Source organism: Cervus canadensis, chromosome X (assembly GCF_019320065.1).
Source record: "Cervus canadensis isolate Bull #8, Minnesota chromosome X, ASM1932006v1, whole genome shotgun sequence".
NCBI lineage: Eukaryota > Metazoa > Chordata > Mammalia > Artiodactyla > Cervidae > Cervus > Cervus canadensis.
Window position 1 is genome coordinate 77,981,391 of NC_057419.1, and position 10,605 is coordinate 77,991,995.

General features: G+C 37.3%; 1 protein-coding gene across 2 annotated transcripts in view; it reads right to left on the reverse strand.

Annotated features, from left to right (window-relative positions):
* APOOL (apolipoprotein O like) overlaps positions 1 to 8,250 on the reverse strand; it is a 73,306-nt gene extending 65,056 nt beyond the window's left edge. Inside the window, exons 1-2 of one of the 2 annotated variants that reach the window (XM_043459094.1) lie at positions 5,542 to 5,547; positions 83 to 90 (exon numbers count right to left, since the gene is read on the reverse strand). The gene's annotated coding sequence lies outside the window, so the exon portion shown is untranslated. Of the gene's footprint in view, positions 1 to 82; positions 91 to 5,541; positions 5,548 to 8,207 lie in introns of those variants that run through there. The other variant, XM_043459095.1, reaches the window with a different exon arrangement.
* Positions 8,251 to 10,605: the final 2,355 nt, after the last annotated feature.

Below are 10,605 nucleotides of genomic sequence, written 5' to 3' on the forward strand. Positions count from 1 at the left end.
TACCTGCCTCACTTGCTTCAGCAATCACTTCCTTTAGGGTAGGGCATGAACTCAAGGACAATGGAGCCTACTGGAGTCCAACCCTCAGGGCTTGTACTCTAACAACTGGGGAACAGACACTATACCCAACAAGGTACAGGGACAGTGACAGCCACGAAGTAAAGAGGAAGCCCTACTTCATATCCAGCACAGGCTCTGGACACACCACCACCAACCACATCCATATCAAGGGGATAACAGCCAGCACACTGTGAGGAAAGATGTGGCTGGCATCCATACCCAAACCAGTTCTTATATCAAAACTATTGGACATACTACACAGGTGATGCTCCCACATTAAAACACTGAAAAAAAATAGCTGTTAGCTCTTCTCTGAATGTTGTATAGAATTTGCCTGTGAAGCCATCTGGTCCTGGATTTTGTTTGTTGGGAGTTTTTAAATCACAGTTTCAATTTCAGTGCTTATGATTGGTCTGTTTATATTTTTATTTCTTCCATAGTTTGGTCTTAGGAGACTGTGCCTTTCTAAGAATATGTCCATGTCTTCCAGGTTGTCCATTTTATTCACATATAATTTCTTGGAGTAGTCTGTTATGATCCTGTGTATTTACATGTCAGTTGTTGCTTCTCCTTTTTCATTTCTAATTTTATTGATTTGATTTCTCTCCCTTTTTCTCTTGATGAGGCTAGCCAAAAATGTATTGTCTATCTTTTCAAATAATCAGTTTTTTTGTTTTGTTGATCATTGCTATTGTTTTCTTTTTGTTTCTATTTCATTTATTTCTGCTCTATTCATTTTTATTTCTTTCCTTATACTAACTTTAGGTTTTGTTTGTTCTTCTTTCTCTAGTTGCTTCAGGTGTAAAGGTAGGGTGCTTATTTGAGATTTTGTTTCTCATTTCCTGAGGTAAGTTTGTACTGCTATCAACTTCCCTCTTAGAACTGCTTTTGCTGTATCTCATGTTTTTTGGATTCTTGCAGTTTCATTTTCATTTGTCTCTAGGTGTGTGTGTGGTTCTTTTTTATGGTTTTCTGTTTGATTTTTTTCAGTGATCTATTTGTTGATTAGTAGCATATTGGTTAGACTCCACATATTTGTGGGTTTTGTAGTTTTTTTCTTGTGGTTTATTTCTAATTTCATAGTGTTGTTATTGGAAAAGATACTTGAGATGATTTCAATTTTCTTAAATTTTACCGAGTCTCAATTTATGGCCCAGCATGTGGTCAGTCCTGGAATATGTTCCATGTGTGCTTGAAAAGAATGTGTAGCCTGCTACTATTGGACATAATGCTCTATAAATATCCAATAAATCCATCTGGTATAATGTGTCACTTGAGGCCTGTGTTCCCTTATTGATTTTCTGCCTCGGTGATCTGTCTATTGATGAAAGTGGGATGTTAAAGTCTCCCATTATTATTGTGCTACTGTTGACTTCTCCTTTCATGACTGTTAGTATTTGACATATATTAAGGTACTCCTATGTTGGGAGTATACATATTTAGTTGTATATCTTCTTCTTGGATTCATTCCTTGCTAGTTATTTAGTGTCCTTCTTTGTCTCTTATAACAGTCTTTATTTTAATGTCAATTTGTAAGATATGAGTATTGCTTCTCCAACTTTTTTTTTTTTTGTTCTATTTGCATGGAATAACTTCTTCCATCCCCTCACTTTCAGTCTGTATGTGTCCCTGGGTCTGAGGTGGTCTTCTGGTAGACATCAGGCATATGTATCTTTTTCTTTTTTTGTATCCATGCAGTCAGTCTGTCTTTTGGTTGGTTCAATTAATCCATTTACATTTAAGGTAGTTATCAATATGCATATTCCTATTGCCATTATCTTAATTGTTTTGGGCTTGTTTTGTTAAGTCTTTTTCTTTGTTTTCTGTTCTCTTCTCTTGTGGTTTGATGACCATCTTTAGTGTTGTGTTTGGGTCGCTTTTAATTTTTGTGCATATATCTTTTGTAGTTTTGGGTTTGCTGTTCCCATGAGGATTTTTTTCACTACTATTGATATTTATTTCATAAAAATACAATGTACTGAACAAAAAATACACTATGCATTTTGCTCAATTTTCTATGATAAATTACCAAGTGTTATTTTTCATTTTTTAATTGGAAGATAACTGCTTTAAAATATTTTGTTGGTTTCTGCCATACATCAAACATGAATCAGCCACAGGTATACATATGTCCACTCCTTCCTGAACCCCTTCTCTCATCTCCCTCCTCATCCCACCACTCTAGATGGTAACAGAGCATGGGCTTTTGATATACCAGTCTATAAAAACAAGATTTTTTTTTTTAAGTTGCTAGTCTTTTTCCTGTCTATAGGAGTTCATTTATCATTTGTTGCAAAGTTGGCCTGGTGTTGCTAAATCTCTTAGATTTTGCTACTTTGTAAAACTTTTTTATTTTTATCTGTCAAATCTGAATGAGAGAATTGCTGGGTAGGTTATGCTTTCTTGTAGGTTCTTCCCTTTTATCACTTTAAATATATTGCAATATTTCCTTCTGGCTTGAGTAGTTTCTGTTGAAAAATCAGCTTATATCTTTATGGGAGTTTCCTTTATGCTATTTGTCATTTTCTCCTTGTTGCTTTTAATATTTTTTCTTAGTATTTTTGTCAATTTGATTACTATGTATCTCAGTTTGTTCCTCCTTGGCTTTATCCTGCCTGGGACCCTCTGCACTTCCAGGATTTTGCAGACTGTTTCCTTTCCCATCTTAGGGAAGTTTTTACCTATTATCACTTCAAATATTTTTTCAAGTTATTTCTCTCCCTCTTCTCCTTCTGAGACACATATAATGTGAATGTTGGTGCATTTAAAGTTGTCCCAAAGGTCTCTTATGCTGTCTTTATTTGTTTTCATTGTTTTTTATTTATTCCATTATGCTGTAGTAATCTCCATCATTCTTCCCTCCAGGTCACTTATCAGTTCTTCTGCCTCAGTTATTCTACTGATTCCTTATAGTGTATTTTTAAATTTCAGTTATTGTATTATTCATCTCTGTTTGTTTGTTCTTTAGTTTTTCTATATCTTTGTTAATGATTTCTTGCATTTTCTCAATCTTTGCCTCCATACTGGATCAGCTTCACTACCATTATTCAGAGTTCTTTTGCTGAAAGCTTGCCTATCTCTACCTTTTAATTGTTTTTCTGAGGTTTCATATTGTTTCTTCATCTGAGACATAAGTCTTTGCCTTTTCATTTGTCTAACTTTCTATGACTGTGGTTTTTGTTCAACAGACTGCAGGTTTGTAGTTCTTGTTTCTTCTGTCTGACCACTGGTATTTTGTCCATTTTTTTTCATTGAACTAGTTTTTTTTTTTTTGGTATTGATGTATATAAGCTATTTGTATATTTTAAAAGTTAATTCATTTTTGTAGCATTGTTTGCAAATATATTCTCTCAGTCTGTAGATTGGTTTTTTGTTTGTTTGTTTGTTTGTTTATGGTTTCCTTTGCTGGGCAAAATCTTTCAAATTTACTTAGTACCATTTTGTTCATGTTTGTTTTTATTTCCATTACTCTAGGAGACAGATCCAAAAATTTTTGCTGCAATTTATGTCAAAGAGTCTTCTACCTATGTTTTCCTCTAGAAGTTTTATAGTATCTAGTCCTACATGGGGGTCTTGAATCTATTTTGGGCTTATTATTTTATGTGGTGTTAGAAAATATTCTAATTTTATTCTTTTACATGAAACTGCCCAATTTTCCAAGGATCAATTATTGAAGAGATGGTCTTTTATCCATTGTATATTCTTGTTTCCTTTGTTGTAGATTACTTGACCAGAGGTGAATGGATTTATTTCTTGGCTTTTGATAATTTTCCATTGGTGTGTATGTCTGTTTTTGTACCAGTACTATACTGTTTTGATTATTGTATATTTATAGTATAGTCCACAGCCAGGAAACATGATTCCTCCAGCTCTGTTCTTCATTCTCAAGATTATTTTGGTGAGTAGGGGTCTTTTTTTCCAATAAAAATTTAATCTTTTTATTCTAATTCTGTGAAAAATTCCCTTGGTAATTTGATAAGGATTGCAATGAATCTGTAGATTGCTTTATATACTTGGTCATATTAGCAATATTGATTCTTTCAATTCAAGAACATAGTGTATCTTCTTTGTGACATTTTCAATTTCTTTCATCAACAAAGATAATACATTTAAAATGTCATTATTCTACATATTTTTAAGGAAAATTGCATGCTTTAATATCTTGGTTTCCCACTCAGAATAAAACATATTGTGATGAATTGATTGATGTCTCAATAAAAATTTGTAATTACCTCGATCAATTATACTTAAATCCTGCATTTTCGTTATCTTATGTAAAGAAAAAATTATCTTATTTACATTATATTAACATTTTCAGTGAGTTGGGTAGAAAGAGCCTACTGTCTTTTGCTGGCATAAATTATGGCACAGTCCCTAAAACCATGGACATATGTGTGTTGTGTTGTTCAGTTGCTAAGTTGTGTACAACTATTTGCAACCTCATGGACTGCAACACACTAGGTTTTTGTGTCCTTCACTATCTACAAGATTTTGCTCAAATTCATGGCCATTAAGTCGGTAATGTTATCTAATCATCTCATTGTCTGCTGCCCACTTTTCTTTTTGCCTTCAATCTTTCCCAGCATCAGAGTCTTTTGAAGTGAGGCAGCTCTTCACATGAGGTGGTCAACGTACTGGAGTTTCAGTTTCAGCATCTGTCCTTCCAATAAATATTCAGAGTTGATTTAATTTATGATTGACTGGTTTGACCTCCTTGCAGTCCAAGGGATTCTTGAGAGTCTTCTCCAACACCGTAATTCAAAAACATCAATTATTCTGCACTCAGCCTTCTTATGGTCCAATTCTCACATCTGTACCTGACTACTGGAAAAAACTATAGCTTTGACTATACAGACCTTTGTCAGCAAAGTGATGTCTCTGTTTTTAAATATTCTGTCTAGGTTTGTCATTACTTCCAAGGAGAAAGCATCTTTTAACTGCTTGGCTGCAGTCACTATCCATAGTGATTTTGGAACCCAGGAAAAGAAAATTTGTCACTGCTTCTACCTTTTCTCTTTCTATTTGCCATGAAATGATCTAAGTTTTCTTAGGATCTTAGTTTTCTGAATGCTGAATTTTAAGCCAGCTTTTTCACTCTCCTCTTTCACCCTCATCAAGAGTCTTGTTAGTACCTCTTCACTCTCTGCTATTAGAGTGGTATCATATGCATATCTGAAGTTGTTGACATTTCTCCCAGAAATCTTTATTCCAACTTGTGATTCATTCAGACTGGCACTTTTTATAATGTACTCTGCTTATAAGTTAAATAAACAGGGGGACAATATACAGCCTTGTCATATGCAATTCCCAATTTTTTTTTTTCATTTATTTTTATTAGTTGGAGGCTAATTACTTTACAATATTGTAGTGGTTTTTGCCATACATTGACATGAATCAGCCATGGATTTACATGTGTTCCCCATCCCAATCCCCCCTCCCTCCTCCCTCTCCATCCCATCCCTCTGGGTCTTCCCAGTGCACCAGCCTTGAGCACCCGTCTCATGCATCCAACCTGGGCTGGTGATCTGTTTCACCCTTGATAGTATACTTGTTTCAATGCTGTTTTCTCTGAACATCCCACCCTCGCCTTCTCCCACAGAGTCCCAAAGTCTGTTCTGTACATCTGTGTCTCTTTTTCTGTTTTGCATATAGGGTTATCGTTACCATCTTTTTAAATTGCATATATATGCGTTAGTATAGTGTATTGGTCTTTATCTTTCTGGCTTACTTCACTCTGTATATTGTTTGTTCCATGTCTGGTTCTAACTGTTGATTCTTGACCTGCATTCAATATTCTCAAGAGACAGGTAAGGTGGTCTGGTATTCCCATCTCTTTAAGAATTTTCCACAGTTTGTTGTGATCCACACAAATATTTTTGCATAGTCAATGAAGCAGAATTGATTTTCTGGAATTCCCTTGCTTTCTCCGTTAGCTAATGTACATTGACAATTTGACATCTGGTTCCTCTGCTTTTTTGAAACCTTACTTGTACATTTGGCAGTTCTTGGTTCACATATTGCTGGAGCCTAGCTTGAAGGATTGTGAAAATAATTTTACTATCATGCAAAATGAATGCAATTTCTCGGTAGTTTAAACATTCATTGGCACTGCCATTCTCTGGGATAGGAATAAAAGCTGAACTTTTCCAGTCCTGTGGCCACTGCTGAGTTTTCCAAGTTTACTGACATATTGAGTGAAGCACTTCTACAGCATCATATTTTAGGATTTAAAATAACTCAGCTGGAATTCCATCACCTTCACTAACTTTGGTGGTAGTAATGCTTCCTAAGCCTCACTTGACTTCACACTCCAGGAGGTCTGGTTCTAAATGAGTGACCACATCATCATGATTATCCCAGTCATTAAGATTTTTTGCATATGTGTTAGTATGCTGTAATGTTCTTTATCTTTCTGGCTTACTTCACTCTGTATAAGGGGCTCCAGTTTCATCCATCTCATTAGAACTGATTCAAATGAATTCTTTTTAACAGCTGAGTAATATTCCATGGTGTATATGTATCACAGCTTCCTTATCCATTCATCTGCTGATGGGCATCTAGGTTGCTTCCATGTCCTGGCTATTATAAACAGTGCTGCGATGAACATTGGGGTGCACGTGTCTCTTTCCGATCTGGTTTCCTCAGTGTGTATGCTGGGTCATATGGCAGTTCTATTTCCAGTTTTTTAAGAAATCTCCACACTGTTTTCCATAGTGGCTGTACTAGTTTGCATTCCCACCAACAGTTAAGAGGGTTCCCTTTCTCCACCCCTCTCCACCAGCCCAGGTGGGATGCATGAGACAAGTGCTGGCCTGGTGCACTGGGAAGACCCAGAGGAATCGGGTGAGAGAGGGAGGTGGGAGAGGGGGGATAGGAGATGGGGAATACGTGTAACTCTATGGCTGATTCATATCAATGTATGACAAAACCCACTGAAATGTTGTGAAGTAATTAGCCTCCAACTAATTAAAAAAAAAAAAAAAAGATCACCCTGAAAAAAAAAAAAAAAAAAGATTTTTTGCATAGTTCTTCTATGCGTTCTTGTCAACTCTTCTAAACCTCTTCTGCTTTGGTTAGGTTTTTATAATTTCCATCCTTTATGATACCCATCCTTGCATGAAATGGTCCCTTGATGTCTCCAATTTTCTTGAAGAGATCTCTAGTTTTTCCCATTCTGCTGCTTTCCTCTGTTTCTTTGGTTCATTTAAGAAGTCCTTCTTATGTCTCCTTGCTATTCTTTGGAACTCTGCATTCAGTTTGGTATATCTTCCCCTTGCTCACTTTCTTTTTGCTTCTCTTCTTTCCTCAGCTATTTGTAAAGCCTTCTCAGAGAAACACTTTACCTTTTTGCATTTCTTTTTCTTTAGGATGTTTTTTGTCACCACGTCCTGTGCAATGTTACTAACCTCTGTCCATAGTTCTTCAGGCACTCTGTCTACCTGACCTACCCTTGAATCTATTTGTCACCTCCACTGTGTGGGACTTGATTTAGGTCATACCTGTATGGCCTAGTGGTTTTCTCTAATTTCTTCAATTTAAGTCTGAGTTTTCCAACAAGTCTGATGATCTGGGCCAGTCAGTTCCAGGTCTTGTTTTTGCTCTCTATATAGAGCTTATCCATCTTTGACTTCAAAGAATATAATCAATATGATTTTTGTATTGTCCATTTGGTGACACTCATATCTGCTACCATCTGTATCCAAACATTAATAGAGCTGTATTCGCCAATAAACAAGTGGGATCCTACCACATGCTCAGATCTGTATACAATCTCACATGGATCTGTATGACCACATGTATGTGTGTGTGTGTGAGTATATATGTATGTATATATTCAATGATATGTTAATCTGTATTCAATCTCACATATGTGAACACAGGTCTATGTCTGACAACACATGGATCAATCAGTATCTGATTACTTATATGGATCTACTTGTATATGTATATGCATATGTATTCCATATGGTGGCATAGAGGCCTGTATCTGTACACACAGGGCTGTATCTTGCTATACACAGGTCTATGTTTGACGATACGCAATCCTGTTTGTCTGCATACAGGACTATATCTCACCATAAACTGTTTTGTATCTAACTATATATAAATTTGGGCTTCCTTGGTGGCTCAGAGGTTAAAGCGTCTGCCTTCAGTGCAGGAGACCTGGGTTCAGTCCTTGAGTTGGGAAGATCCCCTGGAGAAGGAAATGGCAACCCACTCCAGTATTCTTGCCTGGAGAATCCCATGGAGGGTGGAGCCTGGTAGGCTACAGTCCATGGGGTCGCAAAGAGTCGGACACAACTTCGCTTTCACTTATATATTAATTTGGACAGAACTTGACTTAACAGTTCTGTTCCACATGACATGGACTGAATTCAGTCTCTGGTATTTATCTGATTGTTGGGCATCTAAAACTTCACTCATATGAATGGTGCCTTGCCAGGAATGGCAAAACAACCAGGCTCTTTTGAGTCTCTCTCCTTCTTTATTTAGGTAGAGGACTACTGTAGACAATGTCTGTCCAGTGAGGTGGTCAAAGTTGTAAAATGGAAACTCATGCCTCCAAGAGGGAGTAATCAAAAGTTATCAGGCATGTTAAATCTCATCTTATCATGACATCTGCTTGAAGTCCAGGACTTTAATTTCTAAGCCCAGATTGCTTCTGTGATGAAAGGAAACAATCAACACAATGAAAAGGTAACTTATGGAAAGGGAGAAAATATTTGAGAATCCTATATCTCATAAGAAGCAAATATGTAAAATATGTAAGAAATTTCTACAACTCAGTAACAAACAAACAAACAAACAAACAAACAAACAGATAACCCACTGTAAAAATGGGAAGGTTCTTTGGAATATTATTTAGCCATATAAAAGATGGGAAGCCTGTCATTTGTGAAAATCTGGAGGGACACTGAAGACATGTTGTTAAATGAAATCAGCAGATAAAGAAAGACAAATACTGTGTATCCTACTTACATGTGAAATAAAAACCTCAGAAGTAGAGAGTAGAATGTTGATTGCCTGGGTGTGGAGGGTGGGGGAAATGGGGAGATGTTGGACAAAGTATATAAACTTCCAATTATAAGATGAATATGTTTTGGGGATCTAATATAAAGCAAGGTGACAATAGTTAACAATCTTGTATTATATGCTGAAAGTTGCTAAGAGAATATATCTTAAATGTTTTAGTCATACATAAATTGTAATTATGTGAGGTGATAGATATGTTTAATAACTTTATTGTGGTAATCATTTCTAATCATCACTGTTGTACACCTTAAACTTACAAAATGTTATCTGTTAGTTGTTTCTCAGTAAAGCTGGAAAAATATTTAAAACTAAATAGATTTTATGGGTTAAAAAGTATAAACCAGCTTCAACAGAAGATGATGGAGGAGTAAGTGGATCTCTCTGCATAGATGCACAGGAATACATCATCAGATGCAGAAGTCCTCACAGAGCACCAGGTGAGTACTGGCAGGTGTCCCTGACCACCAGAAAGGAATATATAGTAGATCCATGCACAACTTGGTAGGATGAAAGAAGGGAGAAGGAGGAGGAGAGCAAGCAGGACCTGACCTGCACCCAGGAATATGGGAGCTTAAGTAGCAAAGAGATCCCTGCATCCAGGGCAACTGGTTGGGGCAGAAGGAAAATATGTGAAGCTCTCTGAGACAGCTTATCTTTGATAGTCTGAATGGATTGAGAATCACACAGATGATCCATACCATGGCCTTATGTATTCAGGATAGTAATGTGAGTCCACCAGAATGCACAGCGACTGGGAGCTGGAGTGTGAAGATTGGAGAGGAATCCTGAGGTTAGGACTGCTGTTGACTATGGGGAGACAACACAAGGGGACAGGAGGGAGGAAATCTACAGCTAGGAATAGTTTTGGAAGGGCAGAGAGCTACTGCTGAGTCATATACAAAAGGGGGAGCCATCACTGTGGCCTCTCTCTCCCCATACAACGGCAGTGGCAGCTGACCAATAAAAACCCCAGTGAGGGTGACTATTTGAGGACCTAATGTGCATAGCCAGTCAGGGTCATCCTTTGAGTGCCTGCTGTAGCCAGTCATGGAGGCCCTTTTAGCACCAGCTGTCAAAGGCTAGACCAGAACCCTGATAGAGTCATATCTCCTGAACCTGTGACTGCCAGCTTCCCTGTGTACCTATCACTGCTAGGGTCCCTGCACTCCAAATTGCTCTGTCACCTTCCACCTGGTCCTCAATGGGGAAGACCCGAGTTGCCAGGGCAGCCTTGGGAGCAAACTCCTGTGGATGACCCACTTGCAGAGGTGGGGAAAATGCCACAATTGAGCTCCAGGGGCAGAGTGACTAAAGAAGAGGATCAATATACTTTCCACCAGCTATACAGCTGCAAATTAAACCTAAATGATTTAATAGGAAAACTCAGGAATATATTTAAAAAATGAGTGTTTCCACAAAAGACAATGTTCTAACTAGCAGGAGTGGATAATGCAGGCAAGCACATGCAGGAGAAGGGCCAGAATAGAGTCTGAGCTGTCCTTACTGGGGGTC